This window comes from Anopheles moucheti, chromosome 2, assembly GCF_943734755.1.
Source record: "Anopheles moucheti chromosome 2, idAnoMoucSN_F20_07, whole genome shotgun sequence".
In the NCBI taxonomy this organism is placed as follows: Eukaryota; Metazoa; Arthropoda; class Insecta; order Diptera; family Culicidae; genus Anopheles; species Anopheles moucheti.
This window is the reverse complement of record NC_069140.1, coordinates 20,393,864-20,412,429: the sequence shown is the minus strand read 5'-3', so window position 1 is coordinate 20,412,429 and position 18,566 is coordinate 20,393,864.

Here is an 18,566-nt window from a genome sequence, read left to right as displayed (position 1 = left end):
CTGCTGATGTGTGGTAAACGGTCAGATTAGCCTTGAAATAAGTTTTAAGATGATTTAAAATAGCCAACAAATTACTCTTCCGGTAGCTGCTGAACCTTTCGCACGTAATGATATATTCATTTCCATTAGGGCTTCCATATCAAACATAGATGAATAATTAATATCATGTCGAAATATTGAACAAATCAGAGAGTAAATCTAATCAGCTTTTTTGAAGAACTAAATCGTAAGCAAAGTCCCTATTGATCACTAAGTCATCGACCCTTGCTCTTTTTAACCATGTTTCTATTAAAAAAAATCCTTACCAAAGTTCCCATTTTGATAGATAATGTGTATTTTTATACATTTAAAAATTAATTTAATGTATAAAAATATCTTTTAAATAACCTGATAACCTCATAACAGATAACCTTCCGAAGATTGATCTTGGCTCCAGATGTAATGAGGCTATCATGATAGGAAACAAAATGCTTATGGCTTGTGCTAAGTCCTCGAGTAATCGTTTCTTCCTTTCTCAAGTTCTTAAGGACATTTTATATGGTGTCTAGAGTTTATTCGAGTTTTATTACCAGCTTAAATACAGTTACAATTTACACTAAAATTGTGGCAAGCGTGGCAAGGGATCATTATCGATGATTAATAATGCAGCATTTGTCTTAATCTTAATTCTATTAGTCTTGTGCTCAGGTTTCCCCCGCAAAATCAAACGCATTCATTATGCTGCGATAAATTAATCAGTTTATCTTCTCTATCTTATCTTACGTTTCAAGACTACCTCAATTCCAATAGATACGGCAGTTGTAAATTTATTTTAACAAGAACCTTTTCTACCTTCTACCCGTCTTTTTTTGTTTTGTTTATCTTTGGCCGTGTGGTTCGATTGGGTTGTAAGTGATAATGGTTGGTTTATCAAATCAAACGCCACCGGTGGCGTGCCGTCAGTTCAGGCCACAAACATAACATGTCGATGTATGTTTTCTTTTATGTATGTTATTAAATTAACCGACAAAAAAGAACTTCCCTTCAATACACACACACACAGGTAGCAGGGACGCTCGTTTGTTTTCGTTTGCTGATTATTTGATTCGATGCGATTGAATGGAGGTGAGTTTTTTTATGTTTTGTTTTGAAATCAAAACTTTCTTCTTTATCTGTTTGCTCACGGCTAGCCACAATGTCGCCAGTGGTGGGCCTATGCATTTCAAGATTGACTAGTTCCGAAATTCGACTAATCGATAACTGACGCTGCCCTGGACGGTGGCTCTATCAGTGTACGGTGCGTGACATTTTGGCGATTTTTGTGATTTTCTTAGGTTTCTCAATCGAAGTTGTTCTTTTTTTATTTTCACTTCCTTTTTGGCACGCGACATGCGTACCTTTCGGAGGGGCTAGCTTTATCAGAAGTTATTAGACGTGCGTAACCGTTTACCGACGGCTTTTGATAATTGATAATATTTGTGTGTGCATTCATTTTTGTGTTTAGATTTATTGATATGATGATAGCTTCATCGGTTCATCGGAAATGACACATCGCGGTGGGATAATATTGATATTGATATTTATTTGGGCCTGAATGAATCACCAAATCAGTACTTAATCGACAAATGTAGACACAGCTACTCATTTTGCATAAGACGTACTAACACAACTGGCTAGCGGGATAAAACACTGTTTACCGAAATAATTTGTGTTGAAGCTGAGCTTTAAAGCTCCCTCTCACGCGCATCATTAAATAAAGTACTCATGAGAGCTTTGCTGTATTAGCTATGGCCGTATACCATTACCGGCCATCGTTAGGACGGTTTGCAAGGGGTTGGAAGGAAGCCCGGACCTACCATGGCTTGCTTAGTTGTTTGTTTTCTCCATTCCCGGCATTCCGGCAAATGTTTGTTTTCACAAAAAATCATCGTATCATTACAATAATCACATAGCATCCGACTTCCACCGCACCGGGTCCGCTGGTTTGGCACCGACGGAAGAACTGAGCGTTGAACACGACGACGCACATACACACACCAAAAAAAAAAAACCCTCCCAAGAACCAGTGGAAGGAAACAACCGATGCCAACAGCAACCAAATCCCAACTCCAAATTTTAAGGCCTTAAAGTGTCTGCTGTGGCAGTACACGAAACCGCAGCCCCGCACGACAAAGCGGTCGGGTCGGACCGGAGCGGAACCCGGGACAGGTAAGTGAAAATGTACATAAATCTCATCGCATCGCATCGAGAAACCATCTCACCTCCGAAAAATCACAGCTAATAATTAAGAAATAAACATTGTTAAAGCTTATCGGACAAACATACCCCCAACCTCCCCCCCCCGGGGGTGGTATCGGGCGAAACCGGGGAACGGCCGGCAGGGGAAGAATAAAAATTGTTTGTCTAAATATTGTCTCGGTTTTCTCGTTTTCACTCGAAGCACCCGCAAAACACACCCGAAAACGGCCCCGCGGGACGATAATCCAAAACCGTTTGGTGCCGAACGAGGCACGGCAAACGGTGAGGTCAGTCGTGTGACTTAAGACAGTTTGATGTCTGACCAGTTTGAATGAGGTTTTGGATCTCTCTCTCTCTCTCTCTGTTTTGGGGGTAGAATGGGGGTGATTTTTGTGCAATGCGTACTTCTGACCCTTGCCTGCAACGATCATCATTGATCGATATCAGATACCCCCGCCAAGATGATGCCGTACCGGCGTCAAAAGTCACACCACACAAAAGTTGGCCGTTGTCAGTCTTTGACAGTAGTGTGCAGCTGTCGCCTATCCGATCCTTTATTACTCGCACCCCAGCACCTCTAGCACTGCGTCGCTTATCTGTACCCGATCCGGTACGGCACGCAAAAGGGCACGCAATTCAATTACGACAAACGCCCTTGCGAACCGGCTGGCAATGTGCTTTTTACCTCACGGTGGACAATCACAATTGAACACAAAGGGACAAATTGTTAGAGCAGATCGGAGATTCAGACAGCCCCTGATCGTAGCACCGTGTTCAAACGCGTGTCCCAATTATACTGTGGTCAGTACCGGGCATTACCGTCCAGTAGGGAGAATAAAAAAAACGACTTGTCATTGGACGAGTTGGACATTTTATTGGACATCGCGTTTCATCGGCAGTTTGACGAGGAGTTGCAGGATCTCTTCGTGATCATTAGTGGTAAAGGAGACACGGGAGTTTGTTGCATCACTATGATGCAGCAATTTTCAGCTTTATTGTGCAACATCATTAACTACTTGCTTGCTACAAAACCATCTAAATAAGCGGTTAATAATATTAATGGAAGATATTTCTTCTGCCTAAAACAATCGTTCGTTTGAACGCGGGTCTGTGCGCACCTGCGGAGCGTGCAGTTTGAAGTGATCAGCTTCTCACTCTCCGTCCACCGATCGGACGGGGACGGACGTGCTCAAACGCCAATTGCATTCGTCCGTGATATCTACCACCCGGACCACCCAAGCACGGTCAATCCCTTGGCTGTTTGGCAGTGACATCATTCGACGGTACTTAGACACTGCCCGTGATGGAGAAGACTTTATTTATAGAAGCCTACGCCGGATGCCAGCCCCAGCAAAGGCAAACAAATTATGCTTAAATGGTAAGAAAAACCGTGGGACAGTTGAGCGTGCGTGGCGTTGCTGGGAGCGATAAAAATTCGTGCACCGTACTGTAAGGAATGGTAATTTTAAAGCGAAGCGAAGGTAATTTCTACTCGCGACTATATTAAGACTAACATTCAATCTTTTCACAATTTTAATCACACTTTCTGAGCAAATCATTTGCCAGCATCTTTTGTGTTTCTGCTTCCCTGCAAACCACTTTTACGGCTTTTTACAAACTTCACCAACAAAAGGATTATTGTAATGAATGTTTACTGGCGCAAATTTTTGCCACAAAACATCACAGACGCGGAACGCAGGATTATTAGATGAATACCGACCGGTAGCAACATATTAGTGGAACTCAGTGGAAAGGATTAACCCCGTAATGATATTGACACACTTCAGGTACTCAAGGACCTCGTTCGCAGTAGCGGCGCGGTAGCCTCGGGCCGTACGTTTCAAAAGGTAGCTGGGAATAGCACCCGAACCTTACCTTACGGCCGGATATAATAGCGACGAATTTGGTCATGCATAGTAGAGGTAGAACAATAGACAAAACCTCCGAACGCGTACATTCCGGACGGAAGTTCCGGGTGGAAGTTCCGCTTTCTTTTCAACACTGCGCCTCTCCCTCCGACGCAGACGTCTTCTACAGGGTTCGTAAAACACCTGTAGCATGGCGCATGGCTCACCGCAGAGCAACTCTCCGAGTTCTTGTGAATAATGAATATTAAAGTAGCATCTTGCTGTGCTGAAGAATTCCATTTCGTCCTTTGGCTGGGAAAGGATGAGCGAGTGAAAGGACGCGAGGATCTCTTCTGACCAGAGAAGGAGCGGCAACTCATTCAAAAAACTGAGAGCATTTCTACTTTTGTTTCGACCGGTCGATCGTCGATAGAAATCCTGAGGAATTATTCTTGGAGAGCCAGCAAAAAAGGATAACAAACGGCTACGGTCGCATTGATTCAAAGGAGCTGTAAAAGTACTGTCTTTTCTGGGATCCGGGCTTCTTTCAATTGCTATATTGCACTTGAACATTAATCTCTTCCGTGCTATGGTTGACTTCGCTTCCACAAGCCATCGTCTTGAGATGGTTTTTTGAAGGTTTTGCTATTGTTTTGTGCGTTAAACAATGTCGGAAATGATTCTTTTGCGACATCCTCCACTTCCTGGTGCTGGTGCTCTTTGGATGATTTGTTCGATAAGGTAACGGTGGGCGATTCTTTCTTTCCTTACTCTCACATCAGGATCAGCAATCGTTGTCGGCTTTCCAGCAATTTCGGTGCGTTAGTGGAAACGGCACAGCCGCTTTTCGAAATGCCACTTAGCAGCACAATAACGGACGGAACGGAGCATGAAATTGAAGGCAGGACAATGGCCAGCATCGCCGTTGTGGCCGTTCCATTACACGATCTGCTTTCGGAAGATCTGCTGCTCTCTAAAAACGCGCTCAGCGCACAGAAATCAGCATACATGTTTCCAGTTTTCCGTGACCTACTCATCAGCCCGGCTCATCAAGACCGGCTCGCACGCTATTGCACCGCGCACCGCGCATGAGGCTTTCGTTTTCACCCTCGATGGACATTACAGTCAGTGCGTGTACGGGTTTATCAAATTTAATTAACATGTGATTGTTAAAAAGGAATATTTCCGTCCGGGTGCGCATCCAGGGGGGGGATGTCGGGGAAGGGTATGGTGCACCGACAGGCAGAGAGAGGGAGGGCACCACTCAGGCGGCGGCAGTCATTGATTGCAATCCGCAAAACGGTTCGAAAAGCTCGGGGACCTCCGACGGTGGCCTTCCGTTGCGTTACCAACCCGTCCCGTAGGGGTTGTAGCCACCAGTCACCAGTCGCACATCGCACTCTTCACACAGCCAAAGGGTGTGAATTTATTCGAAATGAAATAACACGAAAAAAAAAGCAACCCCGAGAAGAAGCGATATGGCTAGAACGTTTTATTGCCTTTCCGTACGTACGTGAACTTCGTGGCGTTAGTTTGTTGTTAAGAGCGTTCGCTCAAGGTATGGGATACAAAAAGACAAAAGGCGTCCGAAAAGTGACCGTTTACCGTGGGTAAGTAGCGGACGGTCGGGTGAGCTTTGGGAGGCTTTGGTCGAAGTAGCCCATGCTCCGCATTGCCTGACGTCGGCATCGATTGAAACTGCGGAAGATTTTGATCGATCAAGCGATCAGCGACCGGGACGGGATCCATCCCCTGCTGAAGGACACTCGGTTGAAATGACTCGTCAAGATAGGGATGGTACCGTGGTGAAATGCAGAACAAGTGGACACTTGTGCGGAACACGTTCCGTTTCCTTCTTGCTGAGCGCGCAACCACACAACAATGGTTGTGATTGAGCTTTCGAGAGGATCGCATTCTAGACGCGGACCACCCAAGCAGCATGCTGGCCCCCACCGACCGGGAATGCTCTATCGGACGGGGTTGGAATTTCGTTCCCAAGAAGCTCGACGGATTACGAGCCCGGCTACTGTTGCAACGATGACGATGCGTCTCCGGTGGTGAACTTTCTGCTGGCTCCGCTCCCAGACCGGTTCAATAGCGTTCATTCATAAAACAGGCCGATGCTCTTACCACGCTTCTGGCGCACATTTTTGCCAGGTAAATGATCGTTTGTTAAGTCGGGAGATTAATTTTGCTGTTGGTTTTGCAATTGCCTTCCACCACACAGACGGGACAGTGATCTCCAGGGGTTGGCGTTGCCGTTACACACCGGGAGATGCCGTTGTTGCGCCCGGTAGTGCAGTGCGCTATGCTCAAAAGGAGCGGCCGCATGCGACATGCAACCGATCAATGGGTCCGATTGTTGCACAAATTAAGGTGACCTTAAATATTGCTAAATGCCAAGGGGTTTCTGTTGACAGCAGGACAGGAAGTTGCGCATGTGTACGTGGTTTATGGCGGTGGCCAATTGTACGGCTTGTCGGAGGTCGGAAATTGTTCCGTTTGGTGCGTGAAAGCGAACCGTTAGTACAACAAAGGCGTAAAATTTTTGCTTTCGGTTGGGAAAAGCAATCGATTGTAGTGTACCATTTCTGACCGTGTAGGGTTCTCAAGCGGTTTGTAAATTTCCATCACGAGGGAATATTTCAAAATTGTTGTTTGCAAGGTAAATAAATTGTATGTTCTACACTAAACTCAACAAAGAGACATTCGGTGGCCACTTTATTCAGGCCATTTCATTTAAACGAATTTAAACAGCAAGTAAAATTTATCACAACGTGAGAAATGCAATATACAGTACGATACAACATCACAATATTTTTAATTTAAAACAATCTATGGAATTTTCTTTTTTCACTTTAATTTCAACATCATATAGCATTTATATGGTTTTTTGAAATTCGATCCATCTTCTCTTTTGTATTTTAATACAGTGCAACATAACAAGGTAAGTGAATAAATTAATAGTTTAAGTGTAATTACACTTTAATATTAAACTATCTAATGATTACAAGCGTTAGGCCTAAATTTAAAATAATATTAATATTGTAAAATAGTACTATTAAAAGCTACCGTTGTTATATATGTTATATGATGTGCAGGCAATTTTAAGATAGTTTCAAATAAGGACATTGAGATCTACTTGAATTGTTTGTCCGTTTATTGTGTGTGGAGTTTTTAATAAATTTTCCCCTAAGATGGTTTTAAATGTTTGTGAAAAACTTAAAAATCAACACAAATTATGTCAAAGATTCCTCTTTTCTTGACTGATGTTACAGACATAAACGTTTCAAAGTATCATGTATGAAGAAAACTGTAGTTGCTCACCAAAATATCAATAAAATAAAACATCACCCCCTCACTGGCGTTATGAATCTTTAATATCGTACCCAAAGTATCCTTCCATTGTCCCCAGAAGCAGCTTGTATAACAAGTTTTCACCATAATCTCGACAAACACCACCCTCACGACCGATTCGGAACCGGGCGAGCACTTCAAAGGGATCATCCAAAGGCCGGTTGGTCTCGGGTCCCCAACAGAAAACTTCAATACCGGCTGGATAACTGTAATACTTAATTTAATCCACCCTTTTCGATGGAACCCCCACCCGGAGCTCTCCGCCCGCGTGCATATTCTCTGGCCATTGTTTATCACACCGGCACCATACCGTCCCGGGAGCGAAAATCCCGGCAATTGACGAGTGAAAGACGCATTTGTCCGTGATTTCCCCGTCCGAGAACGTGATAATCTTCAATTTCTTTCCAACCATTCGGGTCCCCCTCGGGACGCGGTTGGTCCTCCGGTGTCTGGTCGGGCCCCGGAGCGATAAATCAGCAACCAGCCGCAAAGCGAATCGTTCGTGTGTTACCCCTGGCTGATTGTTGGAATGCTAATAAACGTGCCGTACCGAATCGATCGAGGGTTTGGACGAGTTTCCCTGCAGGGGTCACATTCCCATTTTGAGTGTGTCGTTGCCGAGTAAATGCTTCCGTCCTGAAGCGCATTTCCTCAACGCTAGCGAAGATGACGAAAAACATACAGGGACGTCGGTGTGTTTGGTTTGCCAAACCGAGAACGAGAGCGAAATTTAGGGTGAGGGTGCCTAAAACCCGTCCGAATAGAGCGAGGGAGTGCGCGCCTGAAGACTGAAAGGGTGGTGTGCTGCACGCATCGGGTACAGGATATTAATAAACGTTTAAGGATACGGCCAATTGTGTAAAAACCGAAGCAAATGGTTGAGGATGGGAAACAAATCACTCGCTCTTTCACTCGTGTTCTTGGCCTGTGCACGAAGCTGGGGTCACATGCTGGCTTCGAATCGAAGGGAAAGGCAAAGGGACTGGTCACGGAAAGTAGACTAGAGTACAAATAGTGCGCCACAGGGTGGAGTGTGAAAATAGCAAGTTTTATTACGCCAGACTGACATCTCTATTGTTTCGTTTCTTGGGTAATGGTAATAAAGGTAACAATTGGAACCAAACGTTGGCTTCAAAACTGAACATTATTAACTGTTCTAATTTATTGTTGAACATTAGTAGCATACATGATTTTTAAAAATAGTTTGCTCTTTGTGTGCTTAACAATACATAACTTGGGGGAAATTTAATAGTTAGCCCACGATTTTAACGAGTTTCGTTAATATTGGAAAATAGCTCTCATTAATAGCCCAGAATAGAAGCCTAAATTGTTATACATCTGAGCTGGCACCTCCTGACAATCCATATTAAGATATTGTTAGTGACAGTGATATGGTCATTATTTCTGTTCATCCTCATTTGATCCTCGACCAGTTTGTGACAGATTCTGCTGTCATCATTCTGGTAAGGTATGAGTTAGGTGTATCTTTGTTAGTGTAATGCTAAAAAGACTTCTATAGCAGGCTCTCTATCGCTTCTTGACGTAACACGACGTACTAGATAATTCCTGGCATTTCTGGCTTACTAAGACTTATTTTACCACGTAGGCGGATTGCTACGGGGATTGGGGTCTGGATGGGATTTTGGTCAGGTCCGTTCATTACTTCTAATAGTAAAAAACGTTATATCCCAATGGATTGACTCATCAGGATAGTGGAATTGGTAAATTCGCCCATTAGCTGACAACTGCACTTGATCAAGAGTGGTATAAAGGACTCTTTCAGTATAAAGAAAGCCTTCTAACTATTAAAACCATCGGACAAACAATACCAAACAAGTTTTTGGATATTCTAACCACAACACATAAATGCAATTTTGTGCAATGAAATTCCCGAAACGCAAACTCTTAAACCAAAACAAAAGTAATCTTTTATTTATAATTATATTTAATGTCTCCGTTGCCATCAGAGCATGCAAGGATAACCTGTTTCGATACCACAATTTCCCACGAACAATTTACCGCAATTGAAGTGCATTCTGGACCAATTCCCATGAACAGTGCAGCCGAGCTGTTCGAGGGTAACAGGTTCATTTTATGCACGAGCCACCTTAATCGTACGCGAAAAACACTCGAAGAAATTTCCCACCGCTAGTGACAGTGCCCATAGAAGGCGGGAAAGCAAAACTTCCTGGGGTTGTTATGCGAGACTGACGTTAAAGTGTGGACATGTACCACGCAAGGGAATTATAGCACGGGATGATTATCGACATGGTAAGCTTAGTTTTTCCACTTTTAAATACCATTTCACTCGCACAGCGGGCTGCTCGGTGGACAAAATAGAAACTATCAAAGGTGTCTGTTGTTTGGCTGAACACTTGTTCGAGGCGTGCGTTGTTTACTTCGCAACCGGAACGTAATCGACGCCCCAAAGGTGGTTGGACCTCTGGCGGGAGGGTACCCAGGTAGGTTGTCTCTCTACCCAATTACTACCATGATTTAATTCTAATAACATTCGCAAATAAGCACACCAAGAGTGGCTGTTTGTAAGTGATTGAGCAAATATGTGTTCGTTTGTCGAGCAAACGAGCATGTCAAGTCGACGGATCGCGGGTGTGTGTGTGTGTGTATTGTCCGACGGACGGGAAGCGCCTTTCCTTGAAGATTGGCAAACCAGCTACCAGCCAGCAGCTTCCACCGGCCAGCCAGCCCGCCAACCGTTTAACCCCTGGGGGGGTGCCCGTGGTTTTTGTAGCAAATATTTTGGTGTCAAACACATATTTGTACGGCCGTTTGGGTGCGTTGGGTAATGTGGTAGCGGACAGGCGCGAAATGTCAAGGTTAGACAGAACACTCTGGCTGTAAAGTGAAAATGACCATGTTGATTACGGCTGTTGGGGTAATTATCATTTGAAGGTGTTAAAGTTTACATATGAAAAAAGAAAGAAATGCAATGAGTAAAGTACGAAATGAAATAAAATTTACTCTAAACCCCACGATTCGTTATTGGAGGTACGCTCTTTTCGAGCTTTTCTTCGCCAATTTTCCCTTTCAGCACGTGACGGATTGCATGACTGGCAGCGAAGTTTATTAATTTCGCGTACAATCGTCTTAAACAAACACAAACCACCGTTCGGCAACAAAATAAAACCCCAAATGGCTAACGTTTAGTTGACGCCATTCTTAAAACATCGTGCAGTAATTCGATGTAATCCACATTCACCACGGGAAAAGTTTACAAGCGAAACGATCCCATCTAGTTTGGGAAAGATTTTAAAATCTCAACCACTGCGGGCGTATGTGCAGCACCGTTACCATTGTTGTGATTGTTCGGGGCCACGTGTTTTAACTTGTGCACGTTTTTTCCCCGATCCGGACCGAAAGCCGATGGGCATGTGGCAAGTGCATAAGGAAAACAAAACCCATCCAGTGTGTTTAGCATGGGAAATGATTTTTCTATTTTGAGTTTGATTTCCTACTGTTGTGATGATTTGTTCTGCGATGGCCGGACACGTGATGGGCAAATTGAATTAAATGTTTTGATATCTACCGCAACGCGCAAGGAGAATCGAGGGTGTGAGTTGCTTGGAGGAATAGGGCAGGAGCGATGGGACCTTTTGAAGGGAGGTATTTTCTTTTAATTTAATAAATGAAAATGGATGAATGAAATTATTGATGTGTAATTTCTGTTGGAATTTGAATCTTTTGACATTTCATATATGGTTAATGGTTACTACGATTAAGCAATACGGCCTGACCGTCATGATAAAAAATCGTTACTACGATCGATTATTTAGTTATTACAGTTGAAATGATTTTAGTGTTCAAAGAATACACAAAAAAGATTCGTACCGACTGAATCGTATACCCAATGAATATTTCTGTACATTTAAAATCACAAAACTTATGTTTAAAATACAAATAAATCAAAATTAAAACTATGTTCCAAGAAAGAACCTTCGCTGCAAGTTGTGCATTTATTGCACACTTAGTAAATGCTGTCACCAAACACCAGCTCTATTATTTACCTAAGTAAATGCAGGTAAAGCTTCATCAAAACCCCCATCTCCTTAAAGGACGGCCACATCTAAACGATGTCCAAACGACACCAACGGTTGTCTTTCCGTTTTGAAAAATTATCGCCTCACCGCGTACCTGGCTAGTTAGTGTTTACTCTACCAAATCCAATTGTTGTGCGGCTCTGCGGTGTAATGGAGGAAGGAAACCTTAAAAAAAAGCCTCTCAAAAAACACATCTGAAACGAAAAGAAGGAAGAAAAAGCACAATGTTCCTTTGGCCGCCCAAAATAAACACATCACGCGGCAGTCTGTTTTGCCGCCATCTTCTCGAGTGCGTGCTGGAAAGTCCCGGCCAGCGGCACGGACGATTGGTGTTACGGGAAATGCAGAATGGAAAGCCATTTAAAGCAGGTGAAACATCAAGCAACATTCCGAAATATTCGGCAGGAGCGTTTAGTACCGGCAGGTCGTGTTATGGTGGCCGAATGGTGCTTTACTCGCGAGTTTCCATCCGAAACTTCGAATTTGAATCACCCGTAAGTACGTTTGTTGTTCTTTTGCCTTTCGTGCCCGGTACCGTGTTCCGTTGTTTGGTTTGTTTGATGTTTTCACGGTGTCCTTTCTAGTGTGTGTATGTGTGTCCTCTTCGACGTCGTCGAGTATTTCCTGTCCCTTTTCGCTGTAACGCATACACCGGGACGCCCAGATGATGATTGGAGACGGGATTCTATTTGTATGGATTCGATTCCGGTTTCAAGTCATCCGTTTTTTTTTCCTAAGTGGGTCCCGAGGATGGCAAGTGGATGGCATAGAACCGTGAAGAAAGAAATCTAGCGGTATGGTTTAGTTTCTTTTTTTCAACTCGTATTATTGCCCTCTTCCTAATTCCAAACCGTCAAAGCCGGACAAGCACAAGCTCGCAGGTGTCGAAATGATCGTGTTTTCGGGTGGTCTCTCTAAGGACCAGTGTCCGCAAGTGAATGATGTGGCACTACGCTTCCATGGAGTGGGAGACTTCGGGAGAGTTCGCGCGAAAGGATACGTCGGCACAAGAGTCGGCTACCATTCCATTGATCGTACACTCGATCACGTCCGTCCGATCGTTAGAGTGTTTGTGCTAAAAAGGATATAAAAGTCGGTACTGGCGGTGGTGAGGAATTTCTTTGTTTCCCTATGAAGGACTTGCAGGATGTTGCTTCAGGATGCTATTTAAAGTATTTTTTTCCACTCTTCTGAAGACCACCCACCAGTAGTAGTACCGAGTGCGGGTTGGTAGCGTTACAAGAGACGAGCCGAAGATCAATTGTTTACGTTTCCCATTCGCTGGTATGTTGTACGTATAATGAGTTAAACAAGTTTGTAGTTTTTTAGTGCGCTGTTGGTACACATTGGCTTAATTAGTGTAAATAGAGCACAAGCCGGTTAATTTCTTGCATACTTAAAGCGAGCTAATGGCGGCTAATGACTCTTCTGGCCCGCTTCTTTCACCGAGGAAACCCAACATAACGAACATCTTTCACGGGTTGGCCCCAAAAATTCGCATTCGATCGATTCCGTGTTCCCACAGCACTTTGACCCCGGACAAGCCCTTCCCGCACGGTCACCGTCCTCCGGCTGTCACGTGACCACAATAAGTGTCATTGTGCTCATCATTTCGCTGCAGGCAAACGAGAGGGTTGATAAATTATGCATATGCTGCAGCAATTTTTTGGTACCGCTTTTGGGGCACGCCGGTTCTGTGGCGGCCAACCAACGACACGCTGCACGCACGGTGTTGAAGGTGGACCTACGAAAAAATTAGGGTCAAACGGAAATAACGGTTGTAAAGTCGCGTGTTTCGCTCAAAACGAAGCGGAAGATTCATCGGTGTTGTGTGCCGTTAAGGGTTTCCCTTTCGTTTGCGACTGACCACTGCTTGGGCGATCCATTTGGTGGCTAGCTGTAGGGGTGGCATAGTTTTGAATGGAATGGCACTCGATACATCATCACCCCATTGACGGGGGTCTTCAGGGTCAATGGGTAGTCTGTGTTGCCGAAGTGGCCGAACATTTAAATTAAGTTACAATTGTACGTATGAGTGGTAGAAAGAGAGTTCTTCTCTTTGTCACATTACGTGGAAAGTGAAGTAAATATTTTCATACGGGATTACACTGTAGTTAGTTATGTTTATTTTTGTTATCACAGTGCGGTATAAAAAAGGTGACTAACCATGTGTTTGTTGGCTTATCATGGTATCATGGTAATATTTTATTCTTTTAATCACCATACTATTTTATGAGTCATGCATGCAAAATTATTCACATTTTCTATCAATGTGGATGCTATTTTAACATACATATATAGCGTATGAAGTTATATACGAGAGATGATAATTGATCTTTCTATTTTAAAATGCTGAATTTATCAAACCAGTGTGATCATCTTATTTTTTCATAGATCAGAGATGATAACTTAAGAGTAGTTATAATCATTATTATTAGTTATTATTAGTATCAATAAAACTTTTTGGGTGTTGATGGATGTTGGATGATTATATAGCATTTTGATGATTGTAAAGGAATAAGGAAGGATAGAAAATTCAAACTCGACAAAAATGATAATAAATATGTAGAAGAGCATATTTAAAAAAAAATTAAATCAAAAACATTTTTTTTTCATGGAAAAATGAATATTTATTCTTCAATTTTCTCGCATTTGAATTGGTCGCATCTAAACGAAAATAATGTCACAGCCTCCTATGTTACAATAGGCCTAAATTGACTTCAAAGTTCAATGCAATTTCTTACCTCTGGTATATAATTTAATCTATTGCAATATTACGATACATTATCATAAGTAACACGCATCGAAATGGACACTGTACGTAATGTAGGTTAATTGAATTGCGGCAATTTATTGATGTGAATTTTGTTTACTTATAGTCAATGTATTTTTATATAATTTTTATGTAAATCTATTTAGGCTATTTTTAAATTTATTTATGTAAACATATTTAGGCAACGGTTGGACCTAAATCTTGTATGTATTAAATTGGTATGAAGTCATATCATTTTAGTAAACATACTTTCAAGTTTTAAAAGTAAAAAAAAAACAAATTCCTCTACTAATTACCTTCTAATTTATTATTCATTCTTCACCCCCTGACTTTTTTCCTTTAATTCCTCATTGTGACAAACTCTTATCCAATGTTTCGATTTATTCATAATCGACTGCCTGGCCGTGCGATAGTACACATCGGAATAGTTGGAACTATTTAAAAAAATAATTCATTTAAGATCGCATCGATCAATCGGAGCTGGTGTAGCTGCTTGTATTGGGAGCATGCAGATAAAGCGACCATCCCATTACATCGTAATTACGTGCGTACGTCCACCCGGACCCGGGCACGCAAGTCTAATAAAAAAAAACACCACCAGATGCACAACCGATGGGAGTTGTGCATTACACGAGGTTCACCCAATGTGCAGCAACAAGTCGCACACGTTCACGTGTCACGTCGTATTCCATCCATTATACACTGTCTCTCGCACTAACGATTCGACAGGAGATCGACTAAAACTTCAAGGGTGCGGTGAACACTTTAATTTCTGTGTGTGTGCGTGTTTTTTTTACACACTTTTGTCTTTTGCCCTTTCCGAATGCATCCTAACCCTGCGATGGGTCGCTGCTGTGCAAGCAATTAGTGGAGGGACTCCTTTCCGGTCACGTGTGCATTCGGGCACACGTTGGGTGTACCATCCCCAATCTTCCCCCAAACCAAGGCAAAGCGGCTGATTAGAGCCGGCTACACACCCTTCGCACAGACCGCGAGGGTGACCTCAGCCGAACGATTTTCACACTGGTGTGTGAGAAATAATTTGCTAATGCGCCGATACTGCGATTGCGCACTTGCATTTGCGGCGCTTGCTGCGGATCGTTGCTAGATCGGGGCAGGGCGCTAAAATCGGTAATGTGCAGTGTACGGTTAATTTGCTTTAAATTACCACCTAGCTACCGGTTTGGTGGATGGCGTGAGCGTGTTGGTCAACTGTGTTCTGAAGCTTTGCATCCTTTGCATCTTAGAATTTATAATAAAAAAAACCATCTCAATTATCCCACAGGCGGATCGCTCGCAAACCTGTTGCATCGAGCCGAGTCCGGCAGGCTGTAAAAAAGTCACTTTGCACCTTCGGCGACTCATCCTGATCCTGACCGTCGATCCGATGCCACCAAGTTACGCTCGCATCATGCGCCGCTTGCGATCATTCCCATTGAAGAGCGGCTGAGAAATTAATTTTATATGAAAGAAATTCCATCCCCGTGGCAAAGGTGAGGTGTGAAATAAGGTTTTGATGTAACTGCGGCTGTAAATGCGGCCTCGCCTTACCGGGAATACACACACACACACACACACACACACACACACACACACACACACACACACACACACACAAAAACACATGATCGTCCCGAGATGAAAGAAAGATGTTTCGGAGATCAGTTGCGACTGATTGATTTCTATCCGACCAAAAACGATGTCCGTATCGGAATGGACCGTGTGGACGGTACAAATTGGTTGGGATAGGGCCACGACAGAAGCATCGGGTGGGTCGGGTGTAGAAAGGAACGAAACAAAAAGGGAAAAATACTCCCGCTCCTTGGGTATGGACTTTATGTTTGATTAATTACGTACGACGATGCTTTTGGGAGTTTTATGGACCTTTTTCTTACATTTCGATAAAAAAATGAGACAAGCAACATAAATCGTCATGCGTACGCTAGGTGCTACCGAATGTGCGGTAAATGAAAGTGTGCGCTGTTGTTGATATGTATGGCCATGTTGTGATTAATGCCAAAGATATTAATTATGAAATGGGTTAATCGTTGCCATCCATTTAGCCGCTAGTGAAACAGGGTTTGTTTGACCAGTCGTACAAGTCGGCAGAGTAGAAATTGGATGAGTTAGCTGAGGGCTACTGAAGTGTGTGAATCGGTTTTTAGAAAATAGTTTTATAAAACTAAACGAGCAAGGTAACAGGTCAATTGGTGACGCATGAGATCACAAGGACGAAACAATGCTTCGAAAAGGATTAAGCAGGATGTTGAAGTGTCTATCGAACCCGTTTTGAAAATGTTGAAACTGTCAAACGTAATGGGTTGTAACGTGATTGTCGTACATTCTTCAAGGTTGAATTGGAATATCTTCATGAAAATAATTGCTTCCATTATTCGATTTTCGGTTGTACATTAGGTTTAGAAAATAGTCATTCGATATTTGTACGCCAAATTCATATCTTTTCTTTGCTTGCTTTGTTGACTCCGTCCCGTCCGATTTAACGGTTTAGCTTCATATCACTTCTCTCATAGAAGTCTTGGCTAACTATATTCGTTTTTGGTGTTTGGGGTTTAGACGTGTGTGGACTAGCGTTATCCTAGTGGAACACAACAATTATAGCTAATTTTCTCTGTTTCTGAACAATCGTTCGATAGTTAAGATGTTAATTTAACGTTTCACCATCCTGAAACAACTAATAATAACAGATATATTTTTCCTGTCCCTCCCTGTATACCCTGTAGAGCTTTACTGGCAGTTAGTTTTGGTGCGTGGCGTCTTAGTTTGCTTGGATCATAATCATTTCCGCATAATTTTGTCGTATTTGACCCATTGTTTATTGAGCTTTCGATGCATCATACAGGACCCTTACTTCGAGCATCTTTATACATCCAACCATGGACAGTTGGCTTAACACTGTTTTATGGTTGAATTACGTTTAATGGTGAAGTAAGCAATAAAAGTAAGGATAGGTTCGGTGAAGTTCCTATCGCGAATACATACTAATACATTGTCAAACAATAATAATAACTGTCACATAGAGTGTTGGTTATCCCCAAATACCCCTGTATCTTAGAAACTGTCTAAAATTATAAGTTGAAGTTACAACCCTAACATGAATGAATAAATGTTTTAAAGAATTAAAATAACAACTCTTCTCCTTCACTGTCGCGTTTCTCTGTGCCTTACCAAAAGAAATGGCTGATTAAGTAAATCTTCCTTCCCAAGCCCAATCGATCATACCCGATGAAATACGACCGCACGACGCTCCCAAATATTCGCCGCAAACGAACATCAGCCAAAGCGAGGAAAAAAAAAGCGAGGACATCAACATAAATGGACGCGGCCCAACGGTAACCGATTGTCGCATTGAGCCAATTGCAATGCGCCTTAAGTTACAGCAAGAAAGCTATCGAATTACCCCATTCTGCTCGACGCCCGGTCCGGATATTGGGTGCAGCGAAACCGAATTGTCCATCGCCTTAAGTGACACGGATCAATCAGCAGCCCCCGAACCGAAGAAGCTTTTAAAATATCAAATTAAATTGGACATCCGTGCCCGGGCGGTCACTGGCCCATTTGCCGGTGTAAGGATTAGCTTTGCACCCACCGCTGTTGGCGGGGTTGGCGAATTTTGAACCGATCCGACCGATTGGAGCCATCCGGCCGATAGTGGTGCGATGACGAATGATGATGTATGAGGGTAGTTTTCGGGCTTGGAAAAACCACCGCGTTGCCCACGGACATGACGTCAATAATGGGACGGGAAGCGAGCAGTTGGAGATGGTCGAACGATTGGGACGAAATTGAATTGCTGGGCATCGCATTCACTAGCGATAATTAATGCTCATCTGACAAGGGAGTGACCGAACCGGGCCGGACGGTGGCCGGTGAACGGTCGGATGCAGAATATAAGAATATCGCATTCATATTTATCTTTCTATTTGCCAAAGTACTCCGTTTCCCACAGCATCGTGGGGTGTAACCGGTCCCGGCGAAAGCATCGGTTCGTTCTTGCCCGTTGCGTGCTGCTTTTACTTTTGCGAACCGATTGACGGCGGCAGATTATTAGGAATTGGCAGATGAGGAAGCATCGGTAGGAAACGGACACGTGGAAAGGGCCGCATTAGCTTGAAAGGATCTAGGATATATTCATTTATTTGATTAAATTTTTGGAGCTCTGTTTGCACATCCGATTCCGGTAATGCACATACGCACACACATTCACATGCACACAACGATCGAGAGAAAGCGTGTGTTTGTGTGCGAGTTGAGGATGACAGGAACGATGCGAAGCAACCGACCACGTCAATATGA